Raw genomic sequence first — 24633 nt, forward strand, 5'->3', positions numbered from 1 at the left:
ACAGGGAGATTGCAAAAGTGGTGGGCATGGGAAAGGGTTAAGCACTCCCACTCCTGTCTACAACTACTTCTGTACAAATCACACACTCTCTCTCAATGCTACTCTGAAAAAGAGAAATAGAGGCAGCTGGGGCTTGGAAACACGACCTGCTGACAATGTGTAGTTCCCCCACCCCCATTCTTCTTCTTTTGTATATTTTTATAACTAATTAGCAAAATATTATAACAGCCACATGTTGCTCCAGCTTAAGAAAGCAAACATTCTTCGCAAGCCCTGCAGTTTTGCAGGGTTTTCATCAGCCATCATTAAACCAGGCTAAAAAAGAATGCAGCCTAATGGATATTTAATTTATACCCTCAGATGAGAACTCCAAGTGCTCTCCTGCAAGGCTCCAGTATTTCAGCTGTTTCCCAAAATGTCTTGATTCAGGACAACCCGCTGCTCTTCTTCTGAACTAAGCACAGCAACTCTCTAGTGCCTACCTGTGTTCAGACTCTGACACAAGTTCCTTCCCTTAAGCCGTGCTAACTTATTTTGCAGCATTTAGCCAACTCTCTTTTTGCAAGCTACAAATGAGAATTTCTACTTCTTTTCCATCTGCAGAAGAGCTATGACCTATTACTACCACTGCACATTGATTCAGAGTCGGTGCTTCTGTGGTTACCTTGACAAAAGACCTTACACTCTATTATGTGTTCGACAAGACAGAGGTGGAAGGGAGAAGTTACGGATGGAGAAACTGTGATTGAGGAAGAGGTTTGCTAGAGCAGTCAATGAAGGGAGATGAAGGAGTTGCTTGAAGGAGGCGCAGGAGGCATAGGGAACAGAATGGAAGAAAGAACAGAGAGGAAAAATCAAAGAGTAACTCAGGGGTTGGCAACCTATGGATCATTGACCACAAGTGGCCCACAGGGATTGTTTAAATGGCCCACGAGCCGCCCCCGAACCGAGCCGCTCGCTTGGTGAATCCCCGCACGCTGCGCTAAACCAGTGCAGCGCGGCGCAGGGACTCGCTTCCGCAGTGCCTGAAATCATGGGCGCGTGTGCTATCTGGCCCACAGAGGGATCTCCGCTGGAGTGAACCAGCCCAGGCGAGGTAAACCTTGCAGACCCCTGGAGTAACTAGTAGACTATATAGAGCAGCCTTTCTCAGCCTGTGGGTCCCCAGATGTTGTTGAACCACCACTCCCATCGCCCCTAGCTAGCAAGGCCAGAGCTCAGGGATGAAGGGAGTTGTAGTCCAACAACATCTGGGCAACCACAGGTTGAGAACCGTTGACGTAGAGAAAGTGAAAGAGGTGGAGAAATTATGCACACACCCCTATATGACACCCTATAACATAAAAAGTACTCTGGGCACTTTACAATAAATAAGTAAAAAATCAACTGGCATTCCAAGTAAATAAATATAAAGGAAAATAAAACAATGAAGTCGGAGGACCTACATAAATACCACACAGAAAGCACAGACGACACATTCCAAATTAAAACAGTGTTTGAAAAAGAGCCTGAGGCTAAGGTATTTAAAGGTCTGGATGAACAAAGAGGTCTTCACCTGGCCCAGAAAAGACCATGACACCAGGCAAGTCTCCCAGGTAAGGTTATTTCACAACCTCTCACCATAGGCGCCGACTCCATGGGGCTTGAGGGGGCTTGAGCCCCCTCAAAAAATTTTTTGGGGGGGCTCAGCCCCCCCAATAATCTCGGGCGCCGCCGCCGTCCCCCACCTCCTCCCCACCTGCTCCCTCGCCAGCCAGCCAGCCGCGCGCCCTAGCCGGAGAGCCCCGGCCGTCCCCCGCGAGAACAGGGGAATCCCCGGGGGCGGGGGCTCCTGCCTCTAGCCCCAGGTTTCCCGCATATCAGCTGTTCCGGAGCTGATAAATAGGCAGCAGCACGCTCTCTCCTATTCGCTCATGAGGGGGCGGCGCCACTTTATTTGCATATTCATGAGCTTATTTGCATATTCATGAGCTTATTTACATTTCGCGAGCTTTCCCGGCCCCCCCAATATTTTTTATAAGTCCGCGTCCCTGCCTCTCACTGGTGGTTGCCCGCCACAATTCATTTGGCAGCAAGAACTTCCAGGTTCAGGGAGATACGTGGAAGGATTGAAGCAGCAGATCTGTGAGGAGTAGCCAAAGTACAGGGAGCTGACGGAAAAGGATATTGTGATCACAGCAATTGGAGAAAGATGGATTTAGCAGAGGCATTTCAAACTGACTGGAGTAAAGGAGAGACAGCAGGAGGGGAGGCAAGCAAGGAGGCAATTTTATTTTATGTATTGGTTTTATTTCAAGCGCTGATACCTGTACAGAGCCCTCTTGACTGGGCAAGTTAATCTAAACTAAATAATGTTTGTTCTGGCTGGCTGAACTAACTGGTCCCAGCGGAGGGTCTATATCAACTTTGCCTTCCCAATACAGAAGAATTTGAAGTGAGTGGGAGAAGAGTTATCACAATTAAGGGATAACTAAATGGGCATTTATCTCTTTCTATATTGTAGCAGGAGGAGGCTGGAACTGGGGCGAGCTGACAAGTTGTGAGTTATTTATAGTAGAGCCACAGCCAAGAAGTTGGACATCTTGGCTTTCACTCGTTTAGAATGTGGGCTCCCAGAACATGATTCTTGTTTAATAGTATGAAAAGGTGCCCCTTCCCAAAGCCTTTTGATGGGCCAGGCTACAAAGCTAAAACTCTTGCCCAGGCCAGAGTGGCTAGGGAAACCCAGCCAGGTAGGAAGGGTATAATTAAAAAATTTATTATTATTATTATTAGTAGTAGTATTAAACAAGTTAGCTACCGCTAGTTTTTCCCTACGCTAGGGCTGGGTGATATCTGCTTTCCAACATCGTAATATCTTGCTAGCTAAACTTCGCGGTATGGCGGTATATTAAGATGTCAGAAAGGAGGCGGGGAGGAAGAAGGCAGTTGCTGGTCAGAGATGTTTGGCATCACCTTGCAACAGCTTCTGCCTCTTCCTGGCAAAGCTAGGTGGGCGCCACCGCACCAGGTGGAGTGCTCACTTCTACGATAGGCTCGCTGCGGCACGGTCCCGCTTGGTGCAAGGAGGAACAGAGGGAGGAGGTAGCCTGCCAGTGCCTGTGCAGCCAGGGAAAGAAATGAAAGCACTGGCTGGCTGGCTGGCAGGCAAGCCACACTTTTTAGGCTGGCGGCTGGGCTGTGGAGGGAGGGAGTGGGTTAGCAGCAGGCGACTATTGGGTGGCCTGATTGAAGTGTGTGGTGTTGGCTGTGAGAAGGGCTGGGGGGGGATTCGCAATACACTGCCGGATCGGAAATTCCGTAATCAGTCTCACAATTTTAACTTTAAATTGTGGTTTCAAGCAATGTATTGATACATCGCCCAGGCCTACCCTGCACTAGCGAGAATACTTGCAATGCTCCTTGAGAATTCGCACATCTCCACTTCTCTAGGACTAGGAGCATTTACAAATCTAAATGCAGTGCAGAAGGCAAGTAGAAACTCAAAAATAATGAATCCTTGGCAAATAGCTTTCTAGCTTTTCTGAAATATGTATGAGTCACAACAGAAATCATTCCCAGTCAGGGTTGGGTTTTTATTTTGGTTGTTGGGTTTTTTTTGCCTGTTTACTTATTTTAATGGAATGCAAAATCACCCTGTCTTTCTCTAAAAAAGAGATCCTGGACAGGAATAATAATAATAATAATAATAATAATAATAATAATAATAATAATAATAATTTATTTATACCCCGCCCTCCCCAGCCAAGACCGGGCTCAGGGCAGCTAACAACCAATAATAAAAACAAGTTGATTAAAATACAATTTAAAAGATTAAGACACAATATTAAAACAATTAGGGAGCAATCTCATCATAGGAGGAGAAAGGAAAAAGAAAAAGGGGGAGGGAATCAAATTGATTCTGAGCCAAAGGCCAGGTGGAACAACTCTGTCTTACAGGCCCTGCGGAAAGAGATCAGATCCCACAGGGCCCTGGTCTCAAGAGACAGAGCATTCCACCAGGCTGGAGCCAGAGTTGAAAAGGCCCTGGCTCTGGTTGAGGCTAATCTAACTTCCTTAGGGCCCGGGACTTCTAGGGTGCTGCTATATATGGACCACAGATATGCAGAAGAGCACGCCCCAGGACAAAGTGCGAGATTGGCTCCACTATTATCAAATAATGGAGGTTTTCAAGTTGGACAGGATTGGCATCCAGGTGGAAAAATCAAAATTAGAAATGGAACTGATAGAACCCAATACTAAGAATTTGTCAAGAATGTATAACTTGCTGTTGAAATGGAATACACAAGATGAAACAGTGAAATCAGCTATGATAAAGTGGGCACAAGATATTGGTCATTATGTTTGCTGACTGGGAACAGTTGTGGAACACCGGTATGAAATTTACGGCATGTAATGCCTTAAAGGAAAATATTATGAAAATGATTTATAGGTGGTACATGACCCCAGTCAAGCTTGCAAAAATTTACCACTTGTCTGATAACAAATGTTGGAAATGTAAAGAAATTGAAGGTACTTTTTTTCACCTTTGGTGGACGTGCCCAAGGATTAAGGCTTTCTGGGAAATGATATATAACGAAATGAAAAAGGTATTTAAATATACCTTCCCTAAGAAACCAGAGGCCTTTCTCCTGGGCATTGTCGGCCAGTCGGTGCAAAAGAAAGACAGAACTTTTTTTATGTATGCTACAACAGCGGCAAGAATACTCATCGCAAAGTATTGGAAGACACAGGATCTACCCACCTTGGAAGAATGGCAGATGAAGGTGATAGACTATATGGGACTAGCAGAAATGACTGGCAGAATCCGAGACCGGGGAAAAGAGACGGCGGAAGAAGATTGGAATAAATTTAAAAACTACCTTAAGAAACATTGTAAAATTTATGAATTTTAGAATAATGTGGCTTTTAAAACTAAATGGAGTACAGCTGTAAAGATTAAGTGAAAGGAAAGTAAGGATGATAATTAGATAAAATCAAGGGTGAGGATTTGCTGAATTAAATTTTTGAAATGGGAATGCAGAAAGGGGAGGTATGAGGAGGTCGGTGAAATAAGTTTTAAGAAAATAAGGTATTGAAATTATACTTGTTCTTTTTTATGTTATTTTTGTTTGTGGGTGGGTGTATTGTTATGTTTGTTATAATTTGTAAAATCTTAATAAATATTTATATATAAAAAAACAGAAGAGCACGCCCGCCCCTTTGCCAATACAGCCACTTGTATGACACAGCATGGCTTGAGTGCTTAATCTGTCATGCTACTTATCCCTCAACTGTTCCCAGGCAGTGGATGAGTAGCTATGGGTAAGAGAATGGTAGCCCCCAACAGCAGGTCAATATGTAGGGGTGGGATCTCACCATGTAGGCGGAGCTCACTGCAGGGACACTACAACAGGCCTTAGTAGCCACCATTATTTTTCCTCTGACCAACAATTCCTGCCCATGCATGTTTCATTTGTCCTACCCAGTGTAAGCGCTGTAATATCATGCAACTAGCGGTGAGGGTTGCCATCATAACTCACAGTAGTCAGGGAGAGGGCAGTACTTAGAAGTCAGCATTATGTTAGGCCAGTAGTAATGAGCAGGAGAAAACGAAGTTTAGTGTGTAAAGCTTTTCTTTAAAAAAAAAAAGTGTTAGCAAACTTTTAAGTTGTATCATTTTCAGGCCACAATGTATCTAGCGCTCTACTGCCTAAAGAAATTTTATTAGTCCTTGATCTCACAATAAGAGGCAAGAAACAAAACACTTGATTTTTCTGTAGCACAGACTTAAGAACAGTGGCACAAAATGCAGAACTTTGGAAAGGGACAGCATGGCATCTTACTACAGTGGTACCTCAGGTTACATACGCTTCGGCTTACATACACTTCAGGTTACATACACTTCAGGTTACAGACTCCGCTAACCCAGAAATAGTGCTTCAGGTTAAGAACTTTGCTTCAGGATAAGAACAGAAATTGTGCTCCGGCGGCGCGGCAGCAGGAGGCCCCATTAGCTAAAGTGGTGCTTCAGGTTAAGAACAGTTTCAGGTTAAGAACGGACCTCCAGAACGAATTAAGTACTTAACCCGAGGTACTACTGTACTCTACTAGATCCATCAGACAAGTCACACCACCAAAGCCATGCCTTAAAACATGAATTGATGCTAGTTACTAAGCAAATCCAAAACATGAACTGCTGATAGTTACTTAGCAAATCCATTTACTAAGCAAATACCCAGGAGCGGAGGACCTCTGGGCTGCAGGCTTCTCCACTGGGCCCACAACGGGGCCAAGCATATTTAACACCTGGCAGGTGTGAGGCAGGTGTAGACACGGATGGGCTGAAAGGGGGTTTGCAACCACTGATCGGTAGTAGCACCACCACTATCAAAGTTTTGTGCAAAGCCCCATGCAAGACCTGATTTGCAAGACCTGAAAATCAGCTGTTCATCAGTCTATGCAAAATGCAGTGCCTTTGCCAACACTCTGTTTGACCTCTAACTGCATTGGCAAAAATGGGTCATCTAATGCCATTGTGACATCAGATGACTGGCATGTGGGCAGCCCTGCCCTCTTGTCAAACTTGGCCAGTAGAGAGTAGGGGTCATAAAGATCCAGCCCACCAACAGTATGCACTTCCCCATCCTTGATTTATGCCGTATCTACCGTATTTTTTGCACCATAACACTCACTTTTTTCCTCCTAGAAAGTAAGGGGAAATGTCTGCGCGTGTTATGGAAGGAATGCCTACGGGTGGCATGCCTATGGATTTTCCTCCTCTAAAAACTACGTGCGTGTTATGGTCGGGTGCGTGTTATAGAGCGAAAAATACGGTACTTACTATGGTTTGCTGCTTGTATATCCAAGAGGAGCCCTAATTACACAGACACAGAAAGAACCAAAGTATACACATCTGTTAAGTTAACAGAACTATAGGATTTGATCCAATCCATTTATTGTATTTAGGGCAGGGGGGTGGATGTATAATCGAGTGAACAAAGCAGTCAGATATAGATTAAAGCTCACCTCAGCAACATTTGGGTGCAATACTAAGCCACAAAATAGCATATGCTTAAGCATACTGGGTGCAAACTGTGTGGTGAGGCAAGCAGGTCAGAGTGCTCCAGTTTCACACTTCCTTCAGTCAAGCAAACCACAGAACAGATAGTTCGGCATTGCACCTGAACCAGCAGGTGTTTCTCCCAAATAAACCACAACTGGGAAGCCAAGGGGAAAACTATGGCTTCCCAATCATAGCTGATCTGGAGAGAAACTTCCAAGTGCTGGTTTGGATGCAATGCTATAAACCAGCTGCTCTGTGGTATGAGAGGAGCAAAGTGGGGGAGCTCAAGCTGCAGGCACCAGCACACAGCTTGTGCATAGTATTTTAAACATCCTATGCGGCCTAGCACTGTGTCTGAACACAGCAACTTTGTGGTCTTGAGTAAAGTCACTTATCTATCAACCTCCATTTCCTATCTAGAAAAGGCAAGCAGCAACAACCTCCCCTCCCAGGTCTCTTGGAAGTGCAAAGGCTATGGAGCAGTTTGAATTATTAGAAGCATTCTCAGATTGATAAATAGCAGGAAGTACTAGCAGCAGGGCAGGCATTATTTTTTCAAAATGGTAGCTCTCACGGCAAATGTGCTTGAATTTCAGTTACAAGAACCATCTTAGCAAAATTGTATTTGCATGGCTTAGCATACGTTCTTTCAAATTAGATGGCAGCCCCTAAAAATAAATAAATAGCAATCCGCCTTTCCATATATGTAAGTTATATCTATCACATCAATGGCTAGATCATAGAATCATAGAGTTGGAATAGACCACAAGGGCCATCAAGTCCAACCCCCTGCCAAGCAGGAAACACCATCAGAGCACTCCTGACATATGGTTGTCAAGCCTCTGCTTAAAGACCTCCAAAGTAGGAGACTCCACCACACTCCTCGGCAGCAAATTCCACTGTCGAACAGCTCTTACTGTCAGGAAGTTCTTCCTAATGTTTAGGTGGAATCTTCTTTCTTGTAGTTTGGATCCATTGCTCCGTGTCCGCTTCTCTGGAGCAGCAGAAAACAACCTTTCTCCCTCCTCTATGTGACATCCTTTTATATATTTGAACATGTCTATCATATCACCCCTTAACCTCCTCTTCTCCAGGCTAAACATGCCCAGCTCCCTTAGCCGTTCCTCATAAGGCATCGTTTCCAGGCCTTTGACCATTTTGGTTGCCCTCCTCTGGACACGTTCCAGTTTGTCAGTGTCCTTCTTGAACTGTGGTGCCCAGAACTGGACACAGTACTCCAGGTGAGGTCTGACCAGAGCAGAATACAGTGGCACTATTACTTCCCTTGATCTAGATGTTATACTCCTATTGATGCAGCCCAGAATTGCATTGGCTTTTTTAGCTGCCATGTCACACTGTTGGCTCATGTCAAGTTTGTGGTCAACCAAGACTCTTAGATCCTTTTCACATGTACTGCTCTCAAGCCAGGTGCCACCCATCTTGTATTTGTGCCTCTCATTTTTTTTGCCCAAGTGCAATACTTTACATTTCTCCCTGTTAAAGTTCATCTTGTTTGTTTTGGCCCAGTTCTCTAATCTGTCAAGGTCGTTTTGAAGTGTGATCCTGTCCTCTGGGGTGTTAGCCACCCCTCCCAGTTTGGTGTCATCTGCAAATTTGATCAGGATGCCCTTGAGTCCATCATCCAAGTCGTTGATAAAGATGTTGAATAAGACCGGGCCCAAGACAGAACCCTGTGGCACCCCACTAGTCACTCTTCTCCAGGATGAAGAGGAACCATTGATGAGCATCCTTTGGGTTCGGTCAGTCAGCCAGTTACAAATCCACTGAGTGGTAGCATAGTCAACTACTGTTTTAGATTTCACAAACGCTTCCTTGCCCAATCACCTGCCTTTAGCCGCTGGCTGAGTTACTATGGCACATAAAACATTCAAAAATATTTTGTTCTGAAGTTCGGGATGGGCAGGCAAGGATCATCCCATCAATTTTGGCATGCTAGGATCTAATAGATCAGTGGAAGGGACAATCTGGGTTATACTGTCCCTCAATCTGGACTCAACAACCACCTAAAATGGTGGTGGTTCTTGAAGTATAAGGCAAACCTTCCTCAGAGGAGGTCACGTTCTTCCCCAACGCCTCCTGACTTACATCACTGGCATTCACTGACCAATTCTCCATTAAGGCTGCTTGTTCAACTGCCCAGGGCGATTGTTAGAGATTACACATGTAGACAGGTGTCTACCCTGTCTATGTTGCTGGGCTGTATCATTTCAGACTGCAGATGAGGATTAAATGCCTGAATGCTTCCCCACAGAAAATACTCTACAACACATTCAGAACTATTATATCAGGGAAGAGATTATTAGCTAGTCTTCTCCCTGACACGTTTGCATTGAATGTGAAGGGCCTGTTCTTTTAAGTGGGAGAGTATTCAAACATTTGATTCCACATGCAGTGTCAAATGGTACAGCACAGAAGCAGATAAAGCATGTGAAACTTCTACAATAGCTCTCTGCATCAGGTGTTAAAAGGAAAGCATTTCAGGGGAGTTTCTGTTCTAAGCAGTGTTAGAAACTCAGATATATAAGCTAATCGCCAAATGGCACCTTAAACCTAGATTACGGTTGCCACAACAGAATGTCTAAGTCCCATTGCTTCCCCCACCCCATGAAATTTATTCTTCTTTTCATTTCTATACCATTTGATATTTTAAAGAAAAAAATCTCAAAGCAGTTTACACACAGCACATTAATACATCAAATAAAACAATCCAGAAAAAAACAAATTCAAGATTCAAGGTAAAATATTTCAGATCCTTCTCTAAGGGGCATTTTGCTTTCCATATATATATATCCAGCTGCCCCATAGCAGAAGTACCCTAGGAAGCCAGTGTGATGTAGTGGCTGGACTAGGACCTGGGATAATCCCTACTCAGTCATGAAAATCACTGGGTGACCTTGGGCCAATCATAACCTCCTAAACCCTACCTCACAGGGTCATTGTAGGGATTGACTGAGGAGAGGAGTGAACCATGTACCCCCTGGAGAAAAAGGTAGGATATTAACGCAAAAAATAAGGTCTTCTGCTTAAGAAAGCTGGAGAGGCCAGCCAGCTGGAGATGTCAGTCGCCAACCTGGCAACCAGAGATCTCCATGTGGTCACAACTGGAGCAGCTCCAGTCAGAAAACGTGCCTGGGGAGTTTCTAACACAAATTCCAACATCCTCTTAACCCCCTGCCCCATCCTTTTCTTACAGTATGTTTGGAGAAGGGTGAGAGCTGCCACCCAGAAAGTCACGACACCTTCAGTTTGGTCTGTTATGTACCTCGGAATGTTCAGGCACCCGACACTGATCTGTTTCCTAACATGCCAAAGGGAATTCTACATTCTCTAGGCCAACTGCCTTCCCACTTTGAATAGATTTTTGAATGATGCTTTGGTAATTGTAAGCCCACCATTTTACAACACAGCTTTTAGCTTGGAACATCCCTGGCTCATTAGCGGTCCACAGAACAGGCAACCTACTCCTGTACAGCAGCCATTATTCCAGACCTTTTAAGACAGTCCTCCAAATAACTTTACAAAATTACTAGTTCACACTATTTTCCCCCACTAGCTTTGCTGCCCACACATGTCAATGTTAATGATGTTTGGCTGAAAAGAAAATAAGAACCACTTTACAAAAACTTCCCTGCCTGATCACTTGGAAGCAATTCATACCCATCATGGGTGCCTAGTTGAGTGGCTATTTTTTTAAAACCCTGCTTTTAACTTATCACTCCCACCCTCTCTGCATGCCATGCAGTTGGTAACTTACCCATAAATCCCCTCACAGCTTGGTGAGAAATGCTGACAAGAGTGATTTGGCGTGATGCTAGCACATCATCATCTCTTCCATCAACTCCTTGTTCCAGTAACACTTTACTCTTAGGTTTCTCTCTACTCTCACCCACTTCCAAACATAACTGACTGAGCTAAGCTTTCTCCAAAGAAGTATGCCAAAATACCATGGTAAGGCACACTGAGAGATTTCACACTCACATCTTAGTTATGGTCCTCTTCCCAGAAGTACCATCAGAGCCTAAGTCTCAAAATATTTAGCAAGTGATGGACGATCTTCGTTTAGCCAAGTGGTCATATGAATGAGTAACGAATGTTAACAGGTGTGGGTTTGGGGGTTTTTCGTGGAGGGTATGTCCAAATGGAGCGTTTTTAATATTAAATGCTGTTATACATTCAGAACTTTTGGGGACTGGGTGGCTTAAAATTCTAAAATCTCCTGATTATCAGTTTGCTTTGCACACAACCCTTTATTAAGTACACTCAGTTGCTTATTTTGGTTGTGCCTCCAGATGGTTTGAAAACAGTTTGGATGAGTTACATAGGCGCTACAACAACATAAGCAAGGCAGCACTTTTGTAAGTCAAAAAAAGGCACAGCAACAACAAAGACTGGAGGTGCTGACAACTTCTGTATTTGATGGTTTGTCCAGACGTTACGATGGTCAGTTTCAATACAGGAGAAGATATTACTAAGTCTTCAGCAGCCGCAGAGCAGAAAAACTTTCAGCAGTTGCAGCTTTACCCATTATTACAAGACTGTGACAGCTGAAGCTGCAAAAAATTCTCCCTCATATGCAACTACCACACAACCCAGGAGCCACTTTTGATTCTTAATCTAGTTAGTCCATTTATCTGCTCTCTCAGACCTCTGGGAGTAGTGGTAAGTTAAACTGTGAAATAACTATTAAGCCTCTTTTCTTTTTCTTCCTTTCAGAATCGAACTCACTGCACTGTATTCATCATGAAAATTATCACTCTTTGCTGGATCAATGAATGGGGCGGCAAAGTATACGAAAAGGGCCTCTATTTTGTTTTCTAACTCTCTCCACCTCAAAGGCTCTAAGTTTTCAAAAGTAAACTTACACATTCCACAACTCCAACTGACTTGTGTAGTGGAGGAGATTTTAGAACAAGAGAGGGAACTCAAAAGCCAACTCATGGAAACCTGTCACAGGGCACACCCACCCATTCATTGATCTCTGATCCTAAGGTTTCCGATCCCTACCAAAAACAAAACAAAACTTGATGCTATCATTACCATTTTAACAGGTGTGGGAAGTAGAAGCCCTTACCCACAGAATACCTGGCTTTTTTCTCCCCCAGCCTCCAGGCTTTTACCAGTCATTTCACACCATGTCTCCCAAATCCAAAACCAAAACTCATTGGATCATACAAGATCCCAGTCAAGGTTTCAAGGATCAAACGCCGCCGCTCCAGAGAATTCCTTTATTAACAGATCTATTTCTCCCAACCACTTTTTCCATCATTCAGTTAGAGGGGGTGGGGGTCTATCAGAAGGATGGAGCTCTTACCTGTTGGCCTCAGTAAGTAACTTCTGCCACTTTGTTCGCTATCAGAATAATCAGGGGTGGTAGGCCTGTGACCCAGGCAGGTGAGGTGAGTGGGGTATTAACGTAGGCAAAAAAAAGACAACCCCCTCCCTCTCTACTCCACCATCATTCCTGGCCCCCTTCTTCCTTTCCCCTTGTAAAAGCTTAGCAACAGCACTCGCGGCTCACTATTTGGCAGCATGTCTCCTCTTGCAATTCTTTCCCCCTTGCGCAGCTGCGGAGGATCATTATTCCGCAAGGCCCCTGCAGCAACATTATGCGCAAGCGCAACAGGAAAGGGATAGGAGGTGCGGGAGGGGGGAGAGGAGATGGGAGAAGGGAAGCCAGGAAGCTGCAGAATGTGGCTGTTGCCCTTCCACTCCCCTTTGCGCAGGCGCAGTGGGGCGGCGTGCTACAAAACTTTTCGCGCCGCATGCGTGCCCTGGACCCCACCTGCGCCTCCTTCTCCCGCACGACGCCGAGTACACAGTAAGGCGCCTGCGCAACTCCCCGGCAACCGTTTGAACCTAAGGCGCATGCGCCTACAGTTCCAGCGGCACAGAAACCACACAGCGCGCGCATGCGCACCTCTCGCCCGAGGCTTCTTTCTCTCTGCCCCGCCCCTTCTCCCTGCGTCAGGCCTTACGAGCTCATTATTTTGCGGCCGGTCGCCCGCGGCCGTTAATATACGTCTCCCTTTATCCCTACGGCACGGCGAGCCACATCCGCCGCCCTTTCCACCTCACCTGACAGCGATATGCGGTAGCTGCGACCGTCCCCTTGTGGTCTCCTCATAGCGCCCTGACCTGACACATCCGGGACTCTCCCGTGACGTCGCCACGACGCTTCATTCACTCAACAGGCGGAGGGGAGGTATTGCGCATGCGCCGCAAGGGACCTTCCCTGGAAAGAAAAATTGGCGGGAAAAACAGCAATTCGTCGAAAGGCTGATTTTAGATTAACGGGGTGAGGAAGCGTAAAGGAGAGGTGCGGCAGGCAGGCGGTGCACAGTTGTTCCTCAGATGCGTTTAAAACCCCTGGCTTCCTATTCTGAGTGACTACACGTATTGTGTACGAGTTACATATGTCAAAAGCACAACTCTTTAAGTGCAGACCCTCCAACATTTCTCTGATAAAAATAGAGTCGTCCTATTCTATTTCTTCTATTAATATTAAAATTTATTTATTTGGTTTTTCAATTTAAAATTTTGCAGTCACATATCCAACATACAACATAAAAACAAGATGCCAAAGAATCTCCTGGACTTCCTTCCTACCCTTTGGGGGTCCTGTTGTTAGTCATTTCCTCCTGCATCTTTTATAATAATCCAAATCTTTTACATCTCCAATATTTCCAAAATTCACCATTAAACTACAAGTGTTATTCCAATTCTGCTAACGATTTAAACTGTTTACAATGCTTTTTAAGATAAATTGTAAATTTCCCCCATTCCTTGTTAAAATTTTGGTCTTCATGATTTCTGATTCTTCTGGTCATTTTTGCCATTTCGGCATTGTCTATTAACTTAAGTTGCCATTCTTCTCTGGTAGGGACTTTATCTTCTTCTTCTTATTATTATTATTACACCCTGCCCATCTGACTGGGTTGCCCCAGCCACTCCAAGCAGCTTCCAATGTGTATAAAAGCATAATAAAACATTAAGCATAAAAAAAATCCCTATACAGAGCTATCCTCAGATGTCTTGTAAAGGTTGTATAGTTACTTATCTCCTTGGCTTAGGAGGGTTGCATAACTCCACACACACAAACCCCAACGTTTCTCTGATAAAAATAGGGACGTCCTAAAGAAAAGTGGGACATTGCGGGATCAAATCAGAAACCGGGACGGCTTCTGTAAATCCGGGACTGTCCCTGGAAAATAGGGACACTTGGAGGGTCTGGTCACATACTTTGTGGACAGCCTCAGTCAGTGCGTCACATTCCCAAAATCGGAGCAGATGAGCCAATGGTAGCTGAAGAAATGGAAAGGGGCAGAAGCCCCTTGCCTTTTCTGACTTCCTTTAATGCTTCCACAAATGACAATATTTTGGGGGTCCCAAGTCACAAGGTGGTTAGATTGGCCTCAACTAGGCCCAGGGCCTTTTCAGTACTGGCCCCGACTTGGTGGAACGCTCTGTCACAAGAGACTAGGGCCCTGCGGGACTTGACATCTTTCCGCAGGGCCTGCAAGACAGAGATGTTCCGCCTGGCCTTTGGTTTGGACTCAGTCTGACCCTTATGTTTCCCTCCCCTTGTGGTTTAGATCTATGGGCTACAGTGGTGCCTCGCAAGACAAAATTAATCCGTTTTGTGAGTCTCTTCGTCTAGCGGTTTTTTTCGTCTTGCAAAGCAACCCTATTAGCGTCTTAGCGGATTAGTGCTATTAGTGGTTTAGCGGCTATTAAAGGCTTAGCGGCTATTAAAGGATTAGCGGATTAGCGGCTAAAAGGCTATTAGCGACTTAGCGGCTTAGAAAAAGGGGGGAGCGAAAAAAAATTGGAACACTTGCAAGACGTTTTCGTCTTGCAAAGCAAGCCCATAGGGAAAATCGTCTTGCGAAGCAGCTCAAAAACGGAAAACCCTTTCGTCTAGCGGGTTTTCCGTCTTGCGAGGCATTCGTCTTGCAGGGCACCACTGTATTTTTAAAATGAGGCTGCATTTTAAATTGCATTTTAATCTGTATTTTAAATTGCCCCCCCATTATGTTTTTACTGTAATTTTTACTGGTGTTGGCTGCCCTGAGTCCGGCTCTGGCCAGGGAGGGCAGGGTATAAATAAAAATTATTATTATTATTAATGCAAAAGAAGAGACCAGAATTCCAATCCTCCTCTGAATCATGGAATTGTGGAGTTGGAAGGGACCCTGCGAGTCATCTAATCCAGCCCCCTGCAATGCAGGAATCTCGACTAAAGCATCCATGACAGATGGCCAGGCCATCCAATCTCTGCTTAAAAACCTCCAGTGAAGGAGATCCCTCTTTGTGTGTGCAGAAGAGCCCCCATACCGAAGTGTGGAACATTGAGTGGCCTTTTCATACTGTGATTGCAGGGAAAGAAGCTGTGCTCTTTCAATGGGCACGCAGCTCTTGTCAGAAATAAATATATGGTTGCTGCTGGCAACATGGTGTGTTTATGAATTCCTGCTTTTAATCCATGAAGCAGACGGTTTAGGAGCAAAAGGAGTCCTTTGATTCTGAATTCTGAGAGTCACGAGCAACCTGTATCAAATTAAACCACAAAGGTACTGCCTACGCAGCATGGGCTTTTGAATGAAACTTTGACGGGGTTAAAGATGCAGACTTTCAAGGTGCCCACAGGCAATATTTAATTCTTCTAAGGTAGGATACTGCAGGTTGTTGGTTTTCTTTTTAACAGCAGGCTTCTTAACTCCACCTTGAGCTTACTATTACAATTGCTTTTCTTCCTAAAATGAAATAGGTGAATCAATCTTATTATTGTTCTCATATTACAGATCGGGAAACTGAGGTTGAGAGACTGGATAAATCTACCCTGCCTTGTTCTTCAGCCCGTAGTGGAAATTCTACCAATCTGTCTCCAGTTCTCATATGTGGGAGAATATCCACTGAGGAAGGGCAGAGAGCATAAAATGCTTAAGAGAGTTGTGGGTGTGAGTGTGAAGATTACAAATCCTTTTAGAAAAAACATGAGGGTCTTTACTTGTATCATGTATACTCTTCTTTCTCTCTTCTTTGGCGATACTTATAGCCAAATAAGATTGTCCTCCATGAACACAATCTTAACAGTAAGTCTGTAAGTGACTGTGGAGGTCAATTCTGGATCCACACATCCTTCCACAGTGGGGACATAGGTTTCCAGGCGGGAGTTGATCACGGTGAGGGTGTGCTAAGCGTGCCTTCCTTTTTGCATGTTTCTCCCTTTCGTCCTGAGTTTGAGCATCTTCAGAGTCTATAACACCTTTCGTAAAGGCTGTTCTTCAATTGGAGTGCTTGCAGGCCAGTGTTTCCCAGTTGTTGGTGTTTATACCACATTTTAAAAGTTTTACCTTGGGAGAGTCTTTAAACCTCTTTTGTTGACCACCAGCATTACGCTTTCCATATTATTATGTTTTGCAGTTCATCTTTACTGGTTTCTTTTAACAAACATTCATAAAATCACATTATAACATTTCAAATTTTCCTGTCATTAAACATGTGATCCTAAAACATAATAAGGAAAACAAAGGTATATTCTTAATAATTTGATTCATTTGTATTCCATTTACATCTGACTTCCCTCCCCTTCTTACTTGGTTCCTCTATTTTGCTTAATTGAGTGCCTGTCATAACATATCTGTATACTTAGTAACCTACTTTTCTACTATACAGTATTTTAATATTTCACCTTACAAGAGTTATTCTAGACCAGTCAAAATTTATACTTCTCCATAATATTCTTTTTGAATACTGTTTAAATATATTCCAATCATTTTTAATTTTTTGTTTCATTTGATCTCTTATCTGTTCTGTCAGATTGTGCATCTCAGCACACTCAGCATATGCTTTCCATTTTTAAGTTCAGAATAAAGTAGTTTCTTTGGAAGAAGATACTCAGGCATCTGAACAACATGACCAGTCCAATGAAGTTGATGTTGAAGAATCATCACTTCGACACTGGTGATCTTTGCTTCTTCCAGAACACTGGCATTAGTTCGCCTGTCTTCCTAAGTGATGTGTAAAAATTTTCAGAGACACCGTTGATGGCATCTTTTGAGGAGTTGGAGATGGCGTTTATAAGTGGTCCACGTTTCACAAGCATACAGTGAGGTTGGTGAGTACAATAGCTTTGTAAACAAGCATTTTGGTTTCACTGCAAATGTTCCGGTCCTCAAACACTCTGCACTTCAATCAGGAGAAAAGCTGCACTTGTAGAGGTCAGGTGATGCTGGATTTCAGCATCAGTGTTGGCCCTTGTGGAAGGATAACTGCCCAGGTAGGAGAAGTGAGCGACACTTTCCAACGTCACACCATTGGGTTGGATTTGTGGCATTGCAGAGGGGTATACTACACGTCAGCAAGAGAGACATTTTTGGTCACCCTGATCAAGTGAATATAATCCGTGTGTGGAAGCAGATTTCTTCATGCAGATCTGCTATCAAGATGCTCCAGTGTTGCAACTGGAGAGGCAGGGAGTTCATCTAGCAGCTTTGGAATATACCGTACATGGAACCCTTTCCGTCTCCCCCATTCATATCCCCCAAGAGTTTGTCCTGTATTGTGCTAGACACTGTTGATCCATGAATACAGCCACTTTTCTACTGTTCCTTTGAATCTCTGGAGCAGGAATCCTTTTTCCTGGACAGTTGTCAGTCTGTCTTCACAAACAGAAGCCATAGAAACGTTATGCATGCTGACTTCATCACCTGTTTTGGTTCAAATCTGCAAAAACAAAAACCCCAGAAGGTGATAGGTTTAAATAACAGGAAGAGGAAGATTTAAATGACAACAACATTTTTCTTCTGCTCCGCCCATCTGACTGGGTTGCCCCAGCCACTCTGGGTGGCTTCCAACAAAAATACAGGACAAACAACAACAGTAGCAGCAGCAACATCAACATTAAAAAGCTTGCCGAAACTTTAGAGGTCTACAAAAAATTATATAGATGCTTAACTCTTTGACATCTGGCGGCACTGGAGGGCATTCCACAGGGTGGGTGTGACTACCGAAAGGGCCTTCTGCTGGTTCCCTGTAGTTTCGGAGCTGGACCTCAGTTTCTAGGCTGACCTCGGTTTCCCTGTAGTTTCCTACAGTTTGCTGTAGTTTCGGAGCTGGACCTCAGTTTCCAGTTTCCATGGCATGGGAGTTCAAATTCCAGTTAAGCCACTCTTTCTCAGCCTTGGTCCCCTCAGATAATGGTTGAGTATGATAAAGTTCAAGTGTCACCCTAGTACAGGAAATGCAATCTGTATGGAAAACAAAATGCCCACAAGTGAGTCTGAGGCACCTTCTACACAGAAGACAGCCAAATGGCATTCTGCAGTGAATTGGTTCACATTCTTACCACAGAGACATTCATATGGATATCATGGTGTAGATGAAAGTCAGCAAAGTCCCAAAATCAGTGAATGAACAAAACTGGGCAAAGGTGCTGTGTTAAACTGCATTATCTGAGAGTACTGATAGCCCTCAGAGGCTGAAAGGATAGAAGTGAACCATGAAATGTTTCCAAAAAACATTAAGAGGTATTCTGGGTCATAAGATAATTGTTGAGGTCAGTCCTGCATGCGGATAACTGTACAGTGGTACCTTGGTTCTCAAACGCCCTGGTACTCAAACAACTTGGAACCCAAACACTGCAAACCAGGAAGTAAGTGTTCCGGTTTGCGAACTTTTTTCCGAATCCGAACATGCTCTGTTTTGAGTATTAAGCTTCTGATTTGAGGGCCACACTTCCGTTTTGAGTGTTACGCTGAGGTCTGTCTGTTTTTGCTATTTATTTAGCGTTTTTTATTTTTGCAGCTCTTTTTTTTTTCATTCTCGTGACTGTGTGGAACCCAGTTCAGCTATGGATTGATTGATTGGGCGGCTGCAGTACATTGTTTACTGCTTTCATTTTATGGATCAATGGTCTCGTTAGACAGTAAAATTCATGTCCAACTGCTGTTTTAGGGGTTGTTTTCAAAAGTCTGGAATGGATTAATCCATTTTGCATTACTTTCTATGGGAGAGCGCACCTTGGTTTTGGAACACTTTGGTTTTGGAACAGACTTCCAGAATGGATTAAGTTTGAGAACCAAGGTACCACTGTATTTGGAACTTAACCTCACGACCCATCACTGCCATATGAGCTTTGACGCCGGGGTCCATGGGGGAGCCACAGAAATCGTCCAGTGCACTACCATGACATTCTTAATGATCATCTGAACACTTTGAGACAGGCTAGGGATATTTCGCCCACTCTTTGAGAAGCCGCAGCAGACCTTATGAGCGTTGACATGGCTTTGGTGGTGGCATTTCGACAGCCTTTTGTATCCCCAAGTTTCTAAACCGATGTCCTTGAAAGCAGTTGCGTGTGCGGATTTTTAACAGCATCTGCTTTTTAAAAAAAAAATAAAATAAAAATAAAATTCACTTCCTCTTCGGTTTTTAATTATTTTGTTCCTCCGTTTTTGCCTTTCAATTTACTAAAAACCTAGAAATGTAATTAGAGGGAGGTTGGGCTGTGAGAAAGCTGCCAGCATTTCTACATCATGATTAAATATATCAGCCGTTCCTTTAGTGAGAGAAGAAGAAGAAAAAACATATAAAAAGAAAACCCAAACAGGATTCGCGTAATTATCTCCCCGTTATCCAGGAAAGAATCGGTAACACGTACAGATAGACTTATTGAAAATGCAGCACTAATTAAAAACTCATATAAGCTCCTGACGATCGAGACAGTACAAAAACCGGTTATTTAATTATTTCTTCTTATTTGCTAATCTTTGTCTTAGCAAAACAAACAAAAAACTATTCCAAACAAAACCCTGCCACTGTTCACTGGAGGGACTTAATAGGACTTTTATCTATGCAACAGTCAAAGCAGACAATGGGAGCTCAATTTGATTCACCTCTCCTTATGCCACTGGGAAATCTTTGCAACTGATTTTTTCTGAAGGTAATCTAAAAAGGAATGTTTTTATGTGTGTTCAAAGGAAGTGCTGAGCTACATTCAGAGGACTTTCATTTTAAAAAATGTATTACTTTCCCCCACCTTTTCCCACCCCTAAGTGCTTAATTTCTAAAAAGAGAGTTGCATTGTAAGCCACTCTGCATGTGCCCAGAGGCTCTCACCACGCTTATTGCTTCCCATGCTGCGCAGATGATCATCTGGTGAACCCCATCAATGATTAGCTCTTGCTTTTTCCTGTTTCCATATGTACCTAGTTATGTCGGAGCCAAACATTATGTTACATGGGAGGTGCATATAATTTTATTTTATTTTAATAAAAAGCAGCTGCAGGAAGTTGGAATCACAAACAGAAGAACAGATGAGGGAACCTCTCTGGCTGATTTCAGACCATAATTTGTTAACCTGCTGTTGCTTCGACCCTGATCCTACTCTCCCTCAGCTGCTTTTCGGTTAAAACAATAATCTTCTGAGACACTGGCTGCAATCCCAGACCCTCCAAGTGTCCCTGTATTCCAGGGACAGTCCCGGATTTACAAAAGCCATCCCAGTTTCTGATTTGATCCTGGAATGTCCTGCTTTCCCTTAGGATGTCCCTATTTTAATTGGAGAAAAGTTGGTGGGTATGGAGTTATGCAACCCCCAAGTCAAGAAGATAAGTAACTAAAAAACCTTTAGAAGACATTTGAAGGCAGCCCTGTACACAGTTTTTTAATGCTTTATGTTTTTATATATGTTGGAAGCCACCCAGAGTGACTGGGGCAACCCAATCAGATGGGTGGGGTATAAATAATAACACTATTATTATTATTATTATTATTATTATTATTATTATTATTATTATTATTATTATTGATGTCCCTATTTTCATCAGAGAAATGTTGGAGCATATGCAATCTTATACTCATTTACATTGGGTATGAGTTCCAGTGAATTACTTCTGAGTAGACATGCGTAGGTTTCCATTTTATTACGCACATTCATCATGCAATTTCTAATTAGGTCTGCTGTGGCCAAACTGAGCTTGATGTCAGGAAAAATGTGAATAGATTGCCTGGATTATTATTATTTTTTAAAGTAAAAGCTGCCATGGAAAGCTTTCATCCATGTGGAAAATGGCAGCACCAAGCGATGGTTGACAAAAGGTACATGTCATGCATGCAGCAGGGAGGTTAACCAATGTTGCAGCCCTGATCCTTCCCCTCACACAGCTGCTTTCATTTTCTAAACTATCACTGGGAAGCATGTGGCCTTCCAGATTTTGCTGGACTGCACCCCCCATCACCCCTGACCATTGGCTTGGCTGGCTGGGGCTGATGGGAGTTGGAGTTCACCAAACATCTGAGAGGCAACAAGTCCCTCATCCCTGTTTCAAACAGGCTGTGGGAGATCCAATAAGAGATTTCCCAATATCATGTCTAATTTGGCCTTCGCTCAGGCAGTAAGCCTATATCTGGACTGTACCACTTCAGGTTTACCACACCAGTGAAAATTAAGCCTGGATAGCTCAGTTGGTTAGAGCATGGTGCTGGTAACACCAAGGTTGCAGGTTTGATCCCCATATGGAACAGCTGCTTATTGGTTGGACTAAAATACTAGATGTTCCTTGGGGTCTCTTCCAGCTCTGTAATTCTGTGATCTAAGCCAGCTCCAGGTCGTTGTCCCCTTCCCCCCTAATCCTGCTTCCTACGCTGATCTTTTAAACAGCAACCCCTTGTTCGGTCCCAGCTCCTGCCCACCTAGCAGTTCGAAAGCACGCCAGTACAAGTAGATAAATAGGTACTGCTCCAGCGGGAAGGTAAACGGCGTTTCCATGCGCTGCTCTGGTTCTCCAGAAGCGGCTTAGTCATGCTGACCACATGACCCAGAAGCTGTATGCCGGCTCCCTTGGCCAATAAAGCGAGATGAGCGCCGCAACCCAAGAGTCTGTCATGACTGGACCTAATGGTCAAGGGTCCCTTTACCTTAGCTAGACAATTTTTTGCCTTTTGAAATTCCAAGATTTGCTATGTTGCTCTTATCACTGCTGAGATAGAACCAATTATTATTATTCGTTACATTTATTATTATTTTGTTTTTATAAAAGTCTCAGAGCTACTTATAGGGATCTAAAATATAGCAATGCCATAGAAGTAGACAGGAAACAATTAAAATGGACAGTGGGTTCTGCTTATCCATGTTTGTACCATCAGTTTTTGTCTGTAGGGCTTGAATAACTGGGTGAGATCCTTGAGGAACCGATACCTAACAATCTGTGTTTTCTCTTGGTCCTTTTGGCGAGTGAATGCTAGCTGGGAGTGGCACAGGGCATTTAAAAACACACACACGTAAAATATGTTAAATGCAGTGAACTCAAAATGACTCTCTAGTTGTGCCCTTTTTTCCTTTTCCTTCTGCTTGGTCCTGAGCCACATCTGGTTCTCAGGTGCTATTCTGAGCCCACCAGAGAAAGGCCAAAGATTGGATTGCAGCAAGCCAGTGGCTTAGCGTTGCCAAGGCATGGATGTTTCACACACACTGACGGGAAAGGGCAGTGAGATTGCTTAGCAAGTGTGTTGTGTGTTTCCATCTGCGGCTAGTCTAGTAGGCAACATCTTCACCATCCCCAGCGCCGCAGAAGCAGAGATTCAAAAGTTTCAAGCTTCCACATCGCTCTCGAGGAGGGGAACTTGGTCTTGTTAAGTCAACCGCCGAGCTCTTTGGTTTGTTGGTTTCTTATCACCTTTAAATACGATCTGGGGATTTTAATTGCATGCCGTCTGTGTGATGCTCTTATATATACACCTGTTTGGGGGGAGGTAGGGGAGGAATATCAAAGTTAATTTCTTAGAGAGGAGGTAATTATACTTTAAAATGCTCAGTTGTGAGGCACCGGCTCCCTAGTGCCTTTGAGTCTGTTCTTTGTTTCTTATTAGGAGCATCTCCGTCCTCTCCTCCTCCTTCCCGGCGAGGCCTGTCTCTTGTTTTCAGCGGCTGCCTGCCTTGAAGATGCTTTTGATCCTGTATTCATTAAAAACTGATCCTGCTGCTTCCCAACAGCCCTAATGGTGTGTGAAATTATTTCCCCCTTTCTCAAAGACGCCACTAATTCAGCTAGCATCCACCTAGCTGGCGAGCGCTGGAGGGGGGGAGAAGGCTGGGGGTGGGAATTGTCAAAAGCTTCTCTGGGTTATTTAGATCTGCTTCTACCGCCCGACCCTCCCCACCACACCACCCACTCCTGACGCCCCCAGCCCCCAGCAGAAGAGAAATTAATCTTCGGCTTTATCTCCGCAATCTTCTTTTGCAAAAGGAGAAGTGAGAACTGTCTTGATGAAGGGAAGCGAAGGGCTTTTTATTGCTGCCTTTCCCCCAAGCCCCCTCCCCGCCACCAATCTGCAGGTAGGCAGAGAAGGATAATTGGCCAAAGGGCACGGCAGAAGAAGAGGGTGATCTATCTAGTATGACAAGTGGCAAGAAGGGATGGCAAACAAACAACGGTAGCAAAGGAAAGGCGAAGCGAAAAGTAGGCCTTAATGGGAGGACAGAGGAAGGGAGAAAAGTGGGCATCGCGCTCGCGGAGACAGCTGTCGGTTTTCTGGCGCCAGGAAGGGAGGAAAATACAAGCAGTGTTGTGGGACCAGCGTGTTTACGAAAAGGCCTCGTGTGCAGAAGATGCCCAGGAGGGACCACACAACAGTTGGCAGGGCAGAACTTCACCCGCATTAGTGGCGAGGGATGCAGTCCAAGCTGGCCCTGCGTCCTGGGTGGCTCAATGGTACTTTCTCTCTTGCGCATGCAATTATAAAGGAAGTAAAGGATGCCCCTGCAAGAGAGTCTCGTGTCTCCAGAAAGGCTGCCTTATTGAATTGCTGCTTGAGCTGCAAGACGAAAAGAACAAACAAACGAAGTAAGCCCTAAAAGCTATGGCAATGCAGGGAGGGTACGGCATGAATCTACAACAACAGGGAAAAGAAGATTATTATTATTTTTTTTAAAAAAAATCTAAATATGACTTACAAGTGCACTCTCTTCATTTCCCCCAGTACTTGGGTTAGAGGATGACTGTGGTGATGAAGGCTGCAATGGGCTGTGTATGTCACCTTAAGCCACTTGGAGGAAAAGTGAGATAAATGTGTAGTAATATAGTAATGATTAAAAAATGGGCCGTATCCAGTGCTGGCCATACTTGGCACAAAACTCTAGTCACTTTTGTCAATGGTTTCCCCCCAAAACTGGCATGCATTTGGGCGATCTAGCACAGTGCAGTATAGTCTACATTAGGAGAAGCCAGTATTATGGACATCCTCCTCCACCATTGCCCTCTGCTGACTGGGGCTCATGGGAGTTGTGGTCCAAAACATCTGGAAGGAACCATGTTGGAAACCTCTGGTTTGCACTGATGAACAGCAGCTCATCAGGACTTCAGATGAGGAACATTCCCAAACATACCTGGAGATGCCGGGGGGGGGGGGTTGAACCTGTGACCTCCTGCCTGTGAAGCTGATGTTCTACCACCGAGCTACAGCTCTCCCCCCTCAAGGAGATGGAAAACTCATCATATGGACACCACCTCTGTGACAGAAGAGTTAGACCACATTTTTGGTGGGAGGGATTAACTTCTTTCCCAAGC

General features: G+C 44.2%; 1 protein-coding gene and 1 long non-coding RNA gene across 5 annotated transcripts in view; both read right to left on the minus strand.

Annotated features, from left to right (window-relative positions):
• Positions 1–13271, minus strand: part of SPOP (speckle type BTB/POZ protein) — a 52362-nt gene extending 39091 nt beyond the window's left edge. The window contains exon 1 of one of the 4 annotated variants that reach the window (XM_082194484.1): positions 13142–13271. The gene's annotated coding sequence lies outside the window, so the exon portion shown is untranslated. Of the gene's footprint in view, positions 1–12377; positions 12755–12848; positions 12898–13141 lie in introns of those variants that run through there. The other 3 variants (XM_082194487.1, XM_082194486.1, XM_082194485.1) reach the window with 3 other exon arrangements.
• Positions 13272–19463: 6192 nt separating this feature from the next.
• Positions 19464–24218, minus strand: LOC309516088. The gene is made up of 2 exons (XR_014212761.1): positions 23721–24218; positions 19464–22805 (listed from the first exon to the last, which is right to left on the minus strand). It is a non-coding gene; the product is annotated as an uncharacterized lncRNA (long non-coding RNA).
• Positions 24219–24633: the final 415 nt, after the last annotated feature.

This window comes from Podarcis vaucheri (assembly GCF_965113315.1).
Source record: "Podarcis vaucheri genome assembly, chromosome: 13".
NCBI classification, from domain to species: Eukaryota; Metazoa; Chordata; class Lepidosauria; order Squamata; family Lacertidae; genus Podarcis; species Podarcis vaucheri.